We start from the raw sequence: 17663 nt of genomic DNA on the forward strand, positions 1-17663 counted from the left end.
GAATTCTCCTGTTTATCATTGTTATGTACAGAATTAATAATGTATAAACAAATGTTAATTGATATAGGTATAACTGTAGATTATCCTATAATTATACATGAAGATAATCAGGCAGCAATTCAAATGGCCACAAATATTGGAGTAAAAACAAGGAGCAAGCATACAGATCTAAGATATCTAAACGTGAGACAATCTGTAAGAAGTAAGATGATTCAGCTAGAGTACTGTATGTCGGAGGACAATTTAGCTGATAATTTTACTAAAGCCCAAGGTGCCAGTAAGCACCAAGAGAGTTGTGAAAATATGGGATAAGATTGTAAGGTATTATATATTTATTTCACCCAAAAGGGGAGTATGTTAGGTATAACATTGATACCAAATATGGTTTGGGTGAATAAATATATAAAACTTAGATATCATGGTTTAAGTGCTTATCACTTTAAGCACAATGCAGCAGGCAATTAGCCGATTAAGGGTGCGGTTAGAAGTTACAATATAAGGAAGCATTAGAAGCTGAAATACTGGCTGTAGCTGTAACTGTGTGCTGCTGCGACTAACTGTGATTACTGACTGTGAGTGCCTGTGACTGAACTGTTATTGTTTGCTACTGTTTGCTGAATATCCAGCGTTTGTTTCTCTGGAGAGTGAAACCGGAGGAGGAGAAGATATCTTTATCGGCTGATAAAGATATTGCAAGGACTCTTAACTTGGACTATACTAGTGAGTCTTACTGGATGGAAATACTGTGAGTGACTTAATGGACTGAATGACAATGCTTAAACTCTAACTGGATTAAAAACTATTTAAACTACAAACAGTGTTTGTGTTCAGTGTGTGTATACTCTGGGGCCCTTCCGCTCTTCTTTGGCTGCCTGGCTTGACTACTGCTGCAATACTCTGCTAGGGGTTAATTCCCAAACCCTAACACTCCTCTTCAACCAGCCCAACCTGCCCCTCCAATTCTCCTCCTCATCGAAGGTGAGCAAGACCTCAAAGTCAAGGAAATCCTGAATTCCAGGAAATGGGGAAAGTACAGTATTTGGTGGCCTGGAAACATTTCCCTCCCTCACAGTCTGAATGGGTAAATGCTCAGGATGTCTGGGCCCCAAAAACTCCTTCAATTGTTTCACTCTAAATACCCTGACAAGCCTTAAGGTTATTTTACTCTCCTGTACTGTATATTGCCTGTCTATTTTGTCTTCTATTTTTTCCTTAGGGCTAATACCTCTACTGCAGGAGGGCCGAATTTCAGCCAGATCTCCAGCATGAGCTTTTCCTTTGATGCATGCTTGCTATCAACTGCCATAGTAATGGGAGGGAGGGCATGGTAATTGGGGTTGGGAAGTGAGCTGGTGTGATGAAGGCTCATGTGAACTCAAAGGGAGGTTTGCTCTCAAGAAACACTGCACTGCTGAGTGGAGTTGTTTACACCCAGTAAAGGCCAACTGTCCTAGAACTCCAGGTGAGTGAAAATACCTGAAGAAGAGTTTCACATGACATTATGTGGGATGTGGATTTGACATTCAGCCTGGGTCCCTGGGGGAAAGGTTTTGGGGAAATTTTCAATCTGTAACTTTTGCGCCTTTTGAATCAGAACTTTGCTTTGCTTTCACCGTTATAATTTCAAATTCAGTAAAAGTACCTCTTCTCTACCTCAATGGAGTTGGGGGTTTTCTTTTGTGGGTTTTGAATGGAGGCAGGCCTGACAGATTCACATAGCAACTGCGGCAAAAAAAAAAGGTTGTAAAATGGGGTAAAATTTGCTTAACAACTATCTCAGCAACAGAAATTTTGGGTTCAATTATGGTAGTAAATCAAGGACTCTAATGAGGAAAAAGCTTCATCACTATTGTGGCAATATTTGAGCTGCCCACTCCATCCCCAGAAAAGTTCTTGGTTACTTGACTTTTTCTATTTTTCCCAAAAGGACTACCCTGAAACTGTTGCAAAGACATTGGTAAAAGTTCCCTGGCATCCAGATGAACACTTGTCCTTGATTCATTGATAATATAAAAGTATCATTGCTGGGTTTTAGGATCTTTTCCAAATTCTCAGTCTGATCCTCAATTATGAGATTTCCTGGTGGTTTTCCATTCAACTAATGAGGTTCAATGTTACTAGAAATTTAAGCTGAAAGCATTCTTGGAAAAAGAAATCTAGATCAGGGTAAAGCAATTTACATAGACTTCTGCAAAGCTTTTGATTCAGTGGTGCATAACAAACTGTTATGTCTCACCTGTATCCACAGGTGAGAATCCAAAGTTCCAGAGTTCAAATATTCAAGCAAAACAAAACCAGACCCAAAAGAGTTAACTGCTCTGTTTTCACAGCCCTTGGCAGTCTTCCTGGAATCTGTCTGGCAAGTCTAAATTGTTCATAAATCACGACGGCCGCTTCAAACGTATTCTTCCGGATCCAAAAAGCACTTTGCTCCAAGCAAAGATTGAGAGCCAGCACGCCTCCTTAAATCCCCTGGAGGGGCGTGTCAGTCTCTCTAATTAATCCCTGGCTTGACGTCTCCTTTCAGATTGTGATTGACATTTCAATCTTCTTCTAGTCCTAGCATCAAGCCAACATCCATCAGTCTCGTCCTCACTCGAAGCCTCTGGCTCATTCTGTGGATCAGCTGCTGACATCCGAGGCATGAACAAAGTAGAAGGTTCTGGAGAGGACTGTCTCTCCGACACTCTCTCATCCTCCTGGCTCACATCTGTGTCCTCTGATAACTCAGACTTCACATTCACAGCAGGCTCAAACCTTCCATCTTCAGAGGCATCAGAATCAAAACTCCCAGCAGGGTCAATCCTTCCAGTCACAACAACAAACTACTGCTGAAACTTAGTTCTTATGGCATCTCCAGACCCCTGCACAAGTGGATAGACTCAAACAGGCAACAAATGGTCAAAATAAGGAAGGCCCCATCAACTCCAGCACCAGTTAATAGTGGTATCAGCATTCCAGAAAACCTCCACTCCAGGTGGTTTCAACTGAAGATATTTAGTTGACAAAAATACTTTGTTCCCCACTTTAAAAGGTGGTTGAAGAGATCTATGTTTGTCTGCCTATTTTTTATATTCCTCAGTTGCTTCCACTAGAGCTTTTTTTGTGTCCTCCCAACCTTTTTTTTGATGATTCCATCCAATCCATTAAGGACATGGATGTTGGGGTTTCCCTAGGCAACTCTGGCATAGGAACAAAATCCATGCCGGTAGTGATTGGGAAAGGAGTCGAGCCCGTGCTGCGTTGTGCTGCATTATTGTAAGCAACTTCTACAAATGGCAACGGATCCACCCAGTTACCCTGTTGATAGTTTATATAACATCTAATTCCACCATAACATTCACTCTCTCAGTGGCGCTGTTACACACTGGATGGAATGCTGAGGAACGCCTTTGGGATGACCCAATGGACTTCAAAAACTCCATCCAGAACTTGGCAGTAAACTGTATGCCTCGATCTGAGATTACTCTATGAGGCACTCTGTGGAGCCAATAAATATGCTTCATGAACAGTTTCACCAGTTTCTTAGCCAAAGGTAGTCCATTACATGCTGTAAAGTGGGCTTGCTTAGATAATAGGTCGATAACAGTCCAAATCACAGTACTTCCTCCATTCTCTGGCAACTTCACAATAAAGTCCATTGCAATTTCTTCCCACGGCTTCATTGGTTTAGTTACTTGTTGGAGGAGGCCAGGTTTTTTTTTTCATGTTTTCCATCAAAAATTGCTTGGAATCTTGTGGGTCTGGCCTGGGGGGATCACCATGGCGACCGCCGGCTGAGCTGGAAATTGTTGTGCTATTGTGGAGTATTCCGAGGGGTGGCTGAGCTAGAATTTGATGTGCTGCTGCTGCAAGTGTCATGGGGAGGGGGGCTGCAGGGGTACTCCTAGGGGTGGCTGAATTGGAATCTGTTGAATAGGGGCTACCTGCTGAACTCCTTGCCATGCTGGGGTGGTGGCTGCAGCCTGCTGCCTGAGCTGACCCCATTGCTGCGTCGCGATCGTTGCTGCTACTTGGGGCCATGCTGGCATCCACTGGCATTGGACCCACCTGTGACCAGGATAGAATCCCCCATTCTGGGGGAATACTCTCCACTGGTGGCAACCTCACTGCTGGCTGTGGAGAGGGAGGAATTGGGATTTGTAACGTACCAAATGTTGGCTGCATCTTCTGCATCTTCCCTTGCTGCTTGGCCCTGCTGTGCTGAGCTGATTCTTCAGCTACCTTTAGCCGATGCCATGCTGGTTCCACTGTCAAGTCTTGGACTAGAGAAAGTGAATGTGGGATGAGTTAAGGCCCAGCTCAGCTGGAGAGGTTGTGGTTGTGAGACTTAACTTTCCAACTTTAAGTTGCTGAAATTGCTCTGGGAGTTCTGCCAATGATTGGCTATGGGATGGAGGCAACAGGTTCCAGTCTCAGGAGTTGTCTGATTTAAAAGCCCCCATGCCTCTGCACTCTGGCTTGTGGGCCGACCTCATAAGGCTGGAGTAGGAAAGGTGTTCAGGCAGCTGCTCCTCTGGTCCCATCTCTGGATTCAGCTCAGTCTGGCAGCTTTTCTAGGAATCAGTCTCTTTGAGCTGAGTGCCTAGCCTCCGTCTTTCCTCTGAAGCTTCAATTGCTTCCACAAATTCTTCAGAAGGAGGACACGGAGTCTCAATCAGTCCTCCGGTATCCATTCCCACCGCTCCTTCTGTAGATTCCTCCTTTTCTTCCATCTTCACTGAGTCTTTGCACTGCTCCAGCTTTGAGTCAGTGCTGGGGCTCAGCACCCCGGACAGCCCCCTTTTGGGATGCTGGTAGCTATAAAGAGATTTGGGATAATGTCAGCATTCCAGAAAAACCTCCACTCCAACCAATAACTCCAAAACAGACATCTTCTCAAAAGTTATTTTTATTTTGGACAGTAAACTGGCACAACTGGGGAATCCCGAATCTGAAAGTTCCGGGCTTCCTTGCAATAAGTAAAAACTACAAATCCATCCCCTGCACCCATCATAACATCTCATGCCCAATCACCATCTGTCCCAACTTGAGACTTCCCCTTGCTTATGCACAAAATAACATGACCTTGAATTAGAAAAAGAATGTTATTATGTCTAACTACATAGACTCCAAGAAATGCCCCCATTCCATTTTTCCAGGCTCTAAATGTGGCAGCATGGAAGCATCTGGTCTCAATATGGCTTCCAAAGCTGACAAGCGGTGTCTCCCAAGGCAGTGTCTTAGGACCCATATGTCAGTTGGTGCTCCATTCAAAATCCAAGAAAGAAAGAGTTAGACTCCATTAATTAGAGAAAAGATATCTTTTACTGGAAATCAAGTGGTAGCATCAAAGGAATTCTGAATCTGAGGAATTGAGTGTGAAAATCACATATACAAAGTGATAGCAATGTTCCCACACACAATAGTTCAAACTGACCATCCAATTAAAGTTGTATTTAATGTCATGTGGGCATCTTCAGGTGGTGATGTAGGCATCTGTCCATTGACCTTGGCCTATTTTGGTAAAGAGGTGTGCTTGCGCATAGCATAGGAAAGAAGCATAAACAAGAAACTCCCCCCAACTTATATAGTATATTCTCAAAAACCTCCGGCTCATATCCCACATCAAATTCACCCCTCCCCCCAGTTACTTATGACAGCCGAAAGATGCAAAGCAAAGGAAAGAAATCTTGAAGGCTGACATTTGGCCCCTCCTGCAAAAGAGGTGTTAGCCCTATAGAAGAAAGAGAATACAAGATAAAAGAATAATAGACATGTTACACATCCTACAAAATTTTAAGGTTTGTCTGGAAATTTTGCATGAAATGCCTAGATGAGCCTAGGGGCTCGAACATCCCTTTCATTTACCCATTCCGACTGGGAAGGAGGAAAGTGTTTACAGATGACTAAATACTGGAGTTGACCTCTTTGTCTCCTAGAATCCAAAATTTCTTTAATTTCAAAATGTTGTTCACCCTCAATCAATAGAGGAATGGGGGGATCAACCTGAGCAGGTCTTAGGTCGGAGGTCAACAAACTAACATGAAAGACAGGATGAATCCTTCTAAGGGTTTTAGGTAATTGCAGTTGGACTGCCCCTGGATTCATAATTTGTTCAATTGGAAAAGGTCCAACATATTTGGGGCCCAACTTTTTAGACTTTTGTGTGGTTTGCAAATATCTAGTGGACAAGAAAACCTTGTCCCCTACTTGATATTGTTTTTGTGGAGCTCTCTTCTTATCTGCAAATTTCTTATGAGCTTGATGAGCATCATCCAATGCTTTACGGGTAACCCGGCCAGGTAAGCTGGAGTTGGGTTATCCATTCACTCAATGACTGAACATTGGGTTTCTCCTGTGGAAGCTCAGGTACAAAGTCTTGTTCCGAAGAACTTTAAATGGGGTAAAACCAGTACTACTGTGAACTGAATTGTTATATGCCACCTCTGCAAATGGTAATAAGTCTGACCAATCATCTTGTTGATAATTTATATAGCATCTAAGATATTGTTACAATACCGAGTTAGTTCTCTTATAAGCCCCATTAGTTTGTGGGTGGTGGGTGGAGCTTAAGCCCTGGGCAGAGCCTAACAATTTCAGGAACTCTTTCCAAAAGTTCAAGGTGAATTGGACACCCCTATCCAAAATTATCCGTTCAGGAACACCATGCAACCTATAGACATGTAAAATAAACAGTTTAGCTAAGGTTTTTGCAGATGGGATTTTTGCACAAGGCATGAAATGTATCTGTTTGGAACACAAATCCGCTACCACCCAAATAACTGTATTTCCTCCGCTTTCAGGTAATTCCACTATAAAATCCATGGAAATTTATTTCCACAGAGCAGTCAGTCTGGCTACATTTTGTAGTAGGCCAGCTGGCTTACCAAGCAGCCGTTTGGCTGAGGCATAGATAGGACAACTAGCCACATAAGTTTCAATGTCCTTTTTCAAAGTAGGCCACCAAAATTGCCTTTTAACCAAGTGTAGGGTTTTTACGAACCCAAAATGTCCAGCAGCTTTGGAATCGTGAGCTTGTAATATTGGGTTTCTCAACTTTGCTGGCACGTATAATTTAGCCCCCACCCATGCCAATCCATCTCAGTTATTTGAGTGAGTCAGGAACCAATCATCAAGTTTAAGAGCTTCTTTCAACTGTGCAGATAAATCATTTGAAAAACCAACTTCCCCTTTTTTCTGGGATCTAGTAACCATTGGAGCTGTCAGCTGTCTAGTTGGGACAATAAGGCAGATCATTTCCAGATGGGCACTATTATATTGAGGCAGCCTAGACAGTGCATCCGCCATGAAGTTCTTCCCCCCTGGAATGTACTTCAATGAAAAATTAAACTGCTTGAAGTATTGCACCCAGCGAACTTGCTTAGGTGACAGTTTTCGAGGCATTTTTAGAGCCTCTAAATTCTTATGATCCGTCCACATCTCAAAGGGGTGTTTTGCCCCCTCTAAAAAATGCCTCCAGGTTAATAAACTGCAAAAGCTTCTTTTTCCCAAATGGCTCATCTTCTTTCTGTCTCAGTTAGTTTACGGAAGGTGTATGCACACAGTTGCAAAATCCCCATCTCGTTTGCTTGTAGTAGCACCGTCCCCACCGCTACATCACTCGCATCGGTTTGGATTACAAAGGGGCATCCATGTTCAGGTGCTTTAGCACTAGCTCAGCTGCAAAAAGTCATTTCAGCTTCTCAAAAGCAGCTTGACACTCCATGGACCACTCTAGCAGTCGACTGGGCTTCTGTTTCACCTCCCCCTTGGTTTTTAAGAGATTTTTAATAGGCAGTGTAATTTTCACAAAAGGCGGGATAAACTGACAGTAAAAATTAGCAAATCCCAGGAAACTTTGCAATTGCTTTCTGGTGCGGGGAGGGGACCATTCCAAAATGGTGTGAACTTTCCCCAGATCCATTTCTATGCCATCATGTGATATACAATAGCGTAAATAGTCAATTTTCTCTTGGTAGAACTCACACTTGGATAACTTAGCGTACAGCTCGAAGTTTTTTCAAAACTGATCGTACTAATTTCACATGTTCATCGCAAGTCTCAGAGTAAATAAGAATGTCATCAAGATCATTTTGTATAAATGTTCATGCAAAACCTCATTTATCATTTGCATGAATACATCCCATTGGGCAATTAAAAGCAGTTTTCCATTCATCTCCCTCCTTGATTCAAACTCGGTAGTAAGCTTCTCCCAAATCGAGTTTCATAAAAATTCTCCCTTTGGCTAGGTGGGCCAACATGTCCTTCATCAATGGAAGGGAATACACATTCTCCACCAAAATCGCATTTAAATTTATATAGTCAATGTACAGAGAAAGTGAACCATCTGTCTTCTCGTGGAATAACACTGGAACCACTACCCGAGGCCTAGCAGTTTGGATGAACCCACATTCAAGATTTTTATCGATAAACGACTGCAGCTCCTCTAGCTCCCGAGGTGTCATCGAGTACAGTTTAGGTTTTGGGTGCTTCACTCCTGGTAGAATTTTAATACTGCAATCTGTTGGACAATTGACGGGGGGGGGGGAGCTTGTCCGATGCATTTTCACTGAACACTTCCTTTAAATCCCAATACTCTTCAGGGATTTTCTCCTCCCCCTTCAGGTTCTCACTGTCCAGGATGCCAATTCTGTGGAATTCTGGGAGTTCAGCTGAGATTGCCCCTTCCCTTCTAGGGGTTGGTCAGTGCGTATGTGTAACGATCCCCTTCTCCAATCCACTTGGGGGTTCCACTTCTGGAGCCAGGGCAAGTAAGGGGTGCTCCACCCCAGGGGCAACAATAAAACACAAAGTCTCTCTATGTCTCCCCATTGTCATTTCCACTGGTTCCATTATGAAATGTCCAGGGCCGCCCCCAGTTACTGATTCATCCAGTTGGCAAAATGCTATGGGAGTTTTTAAAGTTCTTAGCCTTAAACCCAATTTCTCCATGACTTCTGAGCTGATTATGCACCTTGTGCACCCAGAGTATAACTAGGCCAACATTTTCCCTTGGGCTCCTGATGTGGGTACCCTTAATCTCACTGGGATGGTCATTGGGCCCTTGTTTGGACTTACCAGAGGGCCGTCTTCTGATTCGGATTCACTCTCACCAGAAGAGGTCGGAGTTCCCAGCTCCTCTCCTTTTGGAGGGGCGATCTCTACAACCTCTTCCGCTTTAAGAGCCATTTCGTGTGGCTTGACTGGAGTTTTTTCAGGTTTTCTTCCTCCCCTTGATACCTCCTTCAGCTCCAGCTTGGTGCCACAGTACAAATACAAGTTAGGCTGAAGCAATCTCATAGATGGCCCTCACTCTAGGAGTACTTATTTCAAATGATCTAAGACCTAGAGCTCACTGTAACAGCATTGCCAAAAAGGCTTTAAGAATTGTTAACCTTATTTTGCGAAGCTTCTTCTCCGGCAACATTGAATTGTTAACTAGGGCATACAAAACCTTTGCCAGATCAATTCTCAAATACAGCTCATCCACCTGGAATCCACACTGTATATCGAACATTAACACAATTGAGCGGGTTCAGTGGTATTTCTCAAGAAAAGTACTCCATTCCTCCACTCACAATAGAATTCCCTATGCCTCCAGGCTTGAAATTTTGGGACTGGACAATCTGGAACTGCGCCACCTGCAGTCTGTTCTAAGTATAGTTCACAAAATTGTCTGCTATAACATCTTGCCTGTCAACAACTTCTTCAGCTTCAATCACAATAATACACAGGCAAACAACTGATACAAACTCAAGGTAAACCACTCCAAACTCAATTTCAGAAAATATGACTTCAGCAACAGAGTGGTCAATGCCTGGAACACCCTACCCGACTCCGTTGTTACAGCCTCAACCCCTCACAGCTTCAAACTCAAACTGCTTACAGTGGACCTCATCCCATTCTTAAGAGGTGCCTAAAGGGGGTGTGCATAAGCACACCGGTGTGCCTACCATCCCTGTCTTAATGTCCCCATTTTTCTGTATTTACTTCCTTTGTTCTTGTTTATGTTCATACTTGTTATCTTGTACATGTATGACAAACAAACAAACAAACAAATAAATAAATCATCCAGTCCAATCCCAAATGAATACAGAATAAGAGTTGGAAGGGACAAAGGTGGTCTTCTGGTTGAATCCCTACTCAAGCTGGCCATGCACACCCAGCCATGCCTACCTAGTCACAGCGACCCAACTGTGACAACCTAGCCATGCCCATCTGTGAGTCGTTATAGTCTTACATACAGCTGATCCTTTGAGGGCAACCATAATCCAGTTGCAGCCCTCTATGAAATTGAGTTTGACATCCCTGGCCTAGATCAGGGGTGTCAAACTCAAGGCCCACGGGCCGAATGCAGCCCACAGGGTTCTTAATTCTGACCCAAGGGCCCAGCCTGGAAATAGCAAAGGACTGGCCTGTGGTGCCTCTGGTAGCCAAAATGAGGTGCGGAGGGGCTCGGGCCCCATTGCCCCATTTTGGCCAGCAGAGTGCTGCAGGGGGCCATTCAGGCCAAAACAGATAGCCTTTTTAAGAAGGGTCCATACCACTGCCTCTTTTAGTGAAGGCAGCACCATCCCCTCCATCAAAGAGACATTAATTACCTCTTAGATCTAATCACATGCCATCTCCTATGAGACCCTAACCAACCAGGAGGGACACAGGTGACAGAACTCAGAGGACCAAGGACCTTGTCCACTACCTTGGAAGTAATTTTGTCAAATTCTTTCTGTTACTTCCTCAGTGACTTCCATAATTATTTCCATAGTATCTACCCATCTGGTGTCCATGTCCAAATGAAAACAAACAATTTTATCTAACAGATGCTGAGAATATTTCTCACAGTCCTGGAAAGGTTTCCCTGAGCATCCTGAGCAGGCTGCCATCTGGCTATCTGTGGATACAATGAGAGCAGAGAAGTATGTATCACTGCTCTTATCACCATAATTTAAGCCCTAGATTTTATCTGTGCTCAGTTGGCTTCTCTCTCTCTCTCTCTCTCTCCTCTCTCTCTCTCCCTCCCTCCCTCTCTCTCCCTCTCTCTCCCCCGCAACTCAGCAAGCAAGTGAGTGAATGACAGCAGAAAACCAAACCAAAGTTGGATGAGGGAGAAAATATATTAAAACTTTTCTGCAAATATCAATGATGTGTGATATAGGATTATATAGGATTATACAGTATATGATATAGGATTATGCAAACTCTGTAAATTTGTTATTTTATAAGGGCATTAAGAGTAATTGTTATTAAATTAAATCATGAAATTAGTCAATATTAAATAATCTGTTAAATTATGTAATCATTACAAGTGATGATGGCATGTTTCATGATTTGGGAGAGGACCAGGTAGAATCTGCTAATCAGCAAACATCTATATTGCTACAGATGGGTGCAGTGACATCATAGGAGAAAGTTCAAGGCAAACTGCAAACAGACAAAGGAACAGATTACAAGACTTGTCACAAACAGACTTGTTTCAACTTGACTCTATTTCTATGTAGGCACATACATACATGAGTGTACAGTACATATATATGAACAATTCTTTATTATGATCTCCAGCCTCTCTTCACAAACTGCAAGAGCAATCTGGCTGGTTATAATTCTTCACAATGTCTTTCCCTCCAGCTGACCAACAAGAAGCATTAAGAAAGGCAGCTAGCAGTGTCCTGCTACCTTCTCTGTACTTCCTTTACAACTGCTTTCTAAAATGCTGAAACAAAAAGCATAATCATTACCATAATTATAGCAACAGCAATATCACTTAGTCTTATATACTGCTTTATAGTACTTTACAGCCCTCTCTAAGCTGTTTACAAAGTCAGCATATTGCCCCCAACAATTTGGGTCCTCATTTTACCCATTTGGAAGGATGGAAGGCTGAATCAACCTTGAGCCTGGTGGGATTTGAACTGCCAAATTGTAGGCAGCTGGCTGCAGAGGTAGCTTGCAGTACTGCACTCTAACCATTGCACCACAGAGGCTCCTTATGATGTATAGTAAAACTCTATAGTGTATAATATATGGGTGTATAGTAAAACCACCCTTCAAAAGAGCCAGAAAGCAGCAGAGGAACAGTGGCAAAAACACCAGAGTGCCTTGACTTCAGAAGGAGAGACAAAATCCCAGGAGATGAAGGAAGGATGAGCAGGAAGTTCTTGTTAAAGACTGCATCATTTCTTCAACAATCTTTGCCTCTATTAACCACTAAGGAAATGGTGAAATACCTGGTGTTAACCTTTTCTTGTTTAAATGAATCTCTGGGTTTAAGGGAAGGTTCTCCCTCACTCCAAATTGTAATTTAGATAAAACTGATGATTTCCCTTTCCCATATACAGGTAATCCTCAATGTACAATCACAATTGACCCCCAAATTTATGTGCTAAGCAAGACATGTGTTAACTGAATTTTGCCCCATTTTATGACCTTTTTTGCTGCAGTTAAATGTATGACTGCAGTTGTTAAGTTAGCAACATGGTTGTTAAGTGAATCTGGCTTCCCCATTGACTTTGCTTATCAGGTCACAAAATGTGATGACACCAGGACATTGCAACCATTATAAATATGACTAGTTGCCAAATGTCCAAATTTTGATCATGTGACCATAGGGATGCTTGTAATGATTGTAAAGTGTGAAAAACAATCATAAATCACTTTTTTCAGTGCCGTTGTAACTTGGAGCAGTCACTAAACAAATTGTTGTTACTCATGGATTACCTGTATTTCTGAATAAATCTAGCTTCAAAATATAATGAAAGTCTGTTACTAGGCTAAGCCAATATCTGCATCACTAGGCTAAGCCAATATCTGCATCCAGGACAACCATATTGTATCTATCTATAAATAAATGCTGAGCCTGCTACTTAATTACTCTGGTAAAAGGATTCACTGCTGCAGTATTCAAAATGAAAAATACTGTGTTGTTGCAGAGATTGGAGAGAGAAAAAGTAACAATAATGCCAATTTTTTTCCTGATAACTTCACTATTACTGGGATATTCCAGTTACATTAAAGTATTATCTTCTCTGCTAAGATCTGAATATGCATTGTAAAGGGAGAAAACTCTTGATAAGGTGGTTCTTAAGGATCCTTCCCTCTTGTTTTATCTTTAGATGGTTCCTTGTTTTATCAAGAAGCTAAATGTTTCCAAGTTGCAAAATAAAAGTTTATGAAAGGTGATGGAAAGTCTAAGTCCTAATGAACAACTTGAAACTCTGCTCTACCATCCTGGTGTGCTCTGATTGCATCACAAAAGCAATTGCAAGATGTTGTAAGAATTTATGAAATCTATACATTATAGTGAAATACAGATTACCTATTGCAATGAAATGTATCAGTGCAGTGATGGCATGCAACTGTTTTTTTGTTTGTTTTATTATCAGCATTTTCAGGAGTGGTGTCTTAGTGTGAGCTGATCTCTTGAAATGGTTTTCATGAGGCAAAAATGGTCAGGCATTGTTAAGTAAATTATTTCTTCTAAAGAAACAAATCAATCACCTGGGAGTTCTTCAGATTTTTCTGGATTTAGATCTACTTCCTTTTCTGGGTTTAGATCTACTGTTACTTCCAAAACTGGGTCAGATTTACTACCGTGTTTCTCACATAATAAGGCCGGGCCTTATTTTTTTTTGACCCCCGAAAAACCGGCTAGGCCGTCTTTTTGGGTGACTTAATTCCCCCTTGCATCCTCGGGTGGGCGGCGGCGACAGCTTGGATGTTTGGGAGACCTTCCGCCACCGTTAATTTCCTTCTCCCTTGCTGCCGTAGCGTTACAGCACGCGTGCGGCGTTGGCGCAGCCACGTGCAGCCAGTCAGGGCTCCTCCTGCAAACGGAGCCCTGAGGAGACCAGCTTCAGGCGCTGTGGCGCCTTCCTTTGCCTTCGATGGTAAAGTGAATTATTTAAAACCTCCGCTCATCCTATCAGGCCGTGCGAGCTGAGCAGAGCCGGGAAGCGAGCCGCGGGTGTTTCCTGGTTCTGCCCAGCCCGTACGGCTCTGCGCGCCCTGGCGGGATGAGCGGAGGTTTTTAAAATAATTCACTTTACCTTCAAGGCAAAGGGAAGGCGGCCACAGGAGCGCCTAAGCCAAGCATACCAACAACAAAAGGCAAATCCTCAAGGTGGACTGGAGGGAGGTGGCTCGTGCCCCCGAGCTGCTTCAATGCAAGGTCCTGACTTGCAGCATCCTGCCGTTGCCGCCGTCCTTTGCCTGCCGCCTCCTCCTCTCCGACTGCGAAACTCGTGTGCTTGCCAACGCTCCGAGCGAGGCGAGCTCTTTCATACATAGAGAGAGAGGGAAAGACGCCGGCGTGCTCCAAGAGGCTGGCTCTTTTCTCTAGCCGAGGCTGACAGGAAGTGCCTCCAGGGCCGTGGCAGGCAAGCCGCGGTGTTTCCTGGTTCTCCCAGCGCGCACGGCTCTGCCATGGCCCTGGCAGGATGAGCGGAGGGCCCGGCGGGAGGCACTCGTTGCCTTGGTGACATTTTGGTGCCTCCGCCGCCTCCTCGCCCATCGCAGGTGGCGGTGGCGGCGGCAGCGGCGGCGTCGCTGAGGGAAAAAGAAGACAGCGCAGCCACCTTGCTTGCTTTCCCACCTGCCCGCCCCAGATGGCCTCAGGAGCGGCGGCAGTGGCAGCAGGCGCGCACACTCCTGCCGGCGAAGGGAGGAGAGGCGAGGAAAGAGAAGGGAGTGCGGCAGCAGTGGCTGTCACAGTATCGCCTCATAGCGGGCAAGGCTGGCAAGCTGAGGTGGCCGCACCAGAGAGCGTCACTGCCGACCCCGTCGTGAGGATAAAGGAGCGGGATAGAGATTCAGTCAGAATCGGCTAGAGAAAAGGGGTCGGCAGTGACGCTCTCTGGTGCGGCCACCTCAGCTTGCCAGCCTTGCCCCGCTATGAGATGATACTGTGACAGCCGCTGCTGCCGCACTCCCTTCTCTTTCCTCGCTCTCCTCCCTTCGCTGGCAGGAGTGTGCGCGCCTGCTGCCACTGCCGCCGCTCCTGAGGCCATCTGGGGCGGGCAGGTGGGAAAGCAAGCAAGGTGGCTGCGCTGTCTTCTTTTTCCTCAGCGAAGCGCCGCCACTTGCCGCCGCCACCGCCACCTGCGATGGGCGAGGAGGCGGCGGAGGCACCAAATGTCACCAAGGCAACGAGTGCCTCCCGCTGGGCCCTCCGCTCATCCTGCCAGGGCCATGGCAGAGCCGTGCGCGCTGGGGAGAACCAGGAAACACCGCGGCTTGCCTGCCACGGCCCTGGAGGCACTTCCTGTCAGCCTCGGCAGAGAAAAGAGCCAGCCTCTTGGAGCACGCCGGCGTCTTTCCCTCTCTCTCTATGTATGAAAGAGCTCGCCTCGCTCGGAGCGTTTGGCGAAGCACACGAGTTTCGCAGTCGGAGAGGGAGGAGGCGGCAGCGAAAAGGACGCGGCGGCAACGGCAGGATGCTGCAAGTCAGGACCTTGCATTGAAGCAGCTCGGGGGCACGAGCCACCTCCCTCCAGCCCACCTTGAGGATTTGCCTTTGTTGTTGGTATACTTGCTTCAGGCGCTTGTGGTCGCTTCCTTTGTTTTCGGCAGGTAAGTGAATTATTTAAAACCTCCGCTCATCCCGCCAGGGCCGCGGCAGAGCCGCACGGGCTGGGCAGAACCAGGAAACACCCGCGGCTCGCTTTCCGGCTCTGCTCAGCTCGCACGGCCCTGATAGGATGAGCGGAGGTTTTAAAATAATTCACTTTACCATCGAAGGCAAAGGGAAGGCGGCCACAGGAGCGCCTGAAGCTAGTGTCTCCTCAGGGCTCCGTTTGCAGGGAGGAGCCCTGACTGGCTGCACGTGGCTGCGCCAACGCCGCGGCGTTGCTGTAACGCCACGGCAGCAAGGGAGAAGGGAAATTAACGGTGGCGGAAGGTCTCCCGATATGAAGTGCTCCACCAACGCAGGTAGCACCATATCCGGGCATGCAACAAAGTACTTCCTAACGGCAAGCCCCCCCACCATTCCCCCCCCATTTCTCATGTTTAATATGGGCCTTAATTTGGGGGGAGGGGGCTTAATTTGATTTTATGCCAATAAATCATGCTGGGGCTTCCTATTGGTGGAGGCCGTATTGTTGGAGAAACACGGTACCTCTAAAGAACTAATACTGCTGGGAACCATATATCAACAAACCTGGCTCAAAAACAGTAACTGTGAGAGAGACCTTGGAGTCTTAGTGGATAATCACTTAAACATGAGCCAGCAGCGTGTGGCATCAGCCAAAAAAGCTAATACAATCCTGAAGCTGGCCTCACCAAGATAATTTTTTAGGCTTCAGTGTTACCACACAGGAGATGAGGGATGTGGGGAGGGGGTAGAGATAGCTGCACTTTTGTTGCCAAAACAAAATAGTTTCTCCTGTAAACCAAGGACATTCCAATAGCTGGGTGGAGAGAGGAGGAGAGAAGTACCCAGGCAACCAGCTAGCACCTAGATTGGATAATGTGACTTATTGTTCGGGGAAAAGGGAAAGTTTCATTTTTTAATTAAATACCTCAGTCTACATACCAAATGAATGGCCCAAATGAATGACCCCATATCAAAACAATTTACCTTATGTGTGACCAGAATCTGAAAATAACATTTAACACAACATAGTACTTAAGCAAAATGGTTTACTTGAGATCTGCATATGTGGGACTGATTGGGGTAGATTGCAGGAGTAACATTGAAATATAATTTTATAAAATTTTATCTATATCTTAAATTATTGTATTCTATTCTAATTTCATTTTAGACTGTATTTTATTCCAATTTCATTTTAAATGATATTGTATTCCAATTTCATTTTAAATTGTATTTTATCCAATCCCATTTTACATTGCTTTTATCAAATTTTAGTAATAATTTGTTTCTGAAACTTTGCACTTTGATATGGCCCAAGGGTTAATCAATAAATAAAGAAGCAATACCTAGATTGGACAATGTGACATTGTTTGGAGGAAAGAGAAACTTTCATTTTTTAATTAGGTGAAAACCACAGGAACTCTCAGAGTTGGTTTTCACTAGTCTGTGCCAATATGATATCTCCAAATAAAACTGTTCTTTGAGGAGTCTACCTGCCACAGAGTTCTGTTTGCTATGGGTGTATTACTTGCAATGCTGACACTTGGATGTATAAACAGAGACATAGAATCAGAACTACATAAAGTATTAGTAGTACTGTTTTATAAAGCCTTAGTACAGTGATGGCTAACCTTTTCAGCTTGGTGTGTCGAAAATCGGGAAAAAGTGTAGCCTTCCTCAGGTCGTGTGTCACTTCAAGAAATATCAATAATTTGGTTTATGATGGACTGGGCTGGAGTGATCACACAGGGCTGTGAAACTCGTCTCCCTGGTCTCAGGGCTGCAGGTGCAGGATGTGGGGATCGGAAGGCCACCTTACAGGGCTGTGAACCTCATGGATCTCCTTTCCTCCTGTAGTGTTCCTGAGGTAATGAAACTGACAAACCTCAGTTTATGGCGGTTAAAACTGGTTCTCTGCTGCAAAGATCTTGCAGCAGCGGTGACACCACGCCTCCACGCAACAAGCAGGGAGCAGGGATTGGAGCAGAGCACAGGCAGCCTCTAAATGTGCAGGTTTTCCCCACACCAACAGGCGTGTCAGTCAAAGTGCCTCGGCGTGTCACGAGTGACACGCGTGTCATAGGTTAGCCATCAC

General features: G+C 44.7%; 1 long non-coding RNA gene across 1 annotated transcript in view; it reads left to right on the top strand.

Annotated features, from left to right (window-relative positions):
- LOC148131348 (uncharacterized) overlaps positions 1–17663 on the top strand; it is a 62274-nt gene that overhangs the window by 8420 nt on the left and 36191 nt on the right. The window contains exon 2 of the long non-coding RNA XR_015749101.1: positions 1217–1462. This is a non-coding gene — a long non-coding RNA (uncharacterized LOC148131348). The remainder of the gene's footprint in view (positions 1–1216; positions 1463–17663) is intronic.

This window comes from Notechis scutatus, chromosome 3, assembly GCF_049901735.1.
Source record: "Notechis scutatus isolate UNSWTSFEM ecotype Mainland chromosome 3, rNotScu1.2, whole genome shotgun sequence".
In the NCBI taxonomy this organism is placed as follows: Eukaryota; Metazoa; Chordata; class Lepidosauria; order Squamata; family Elapidae; genus Notechis; species Notechis scutatus.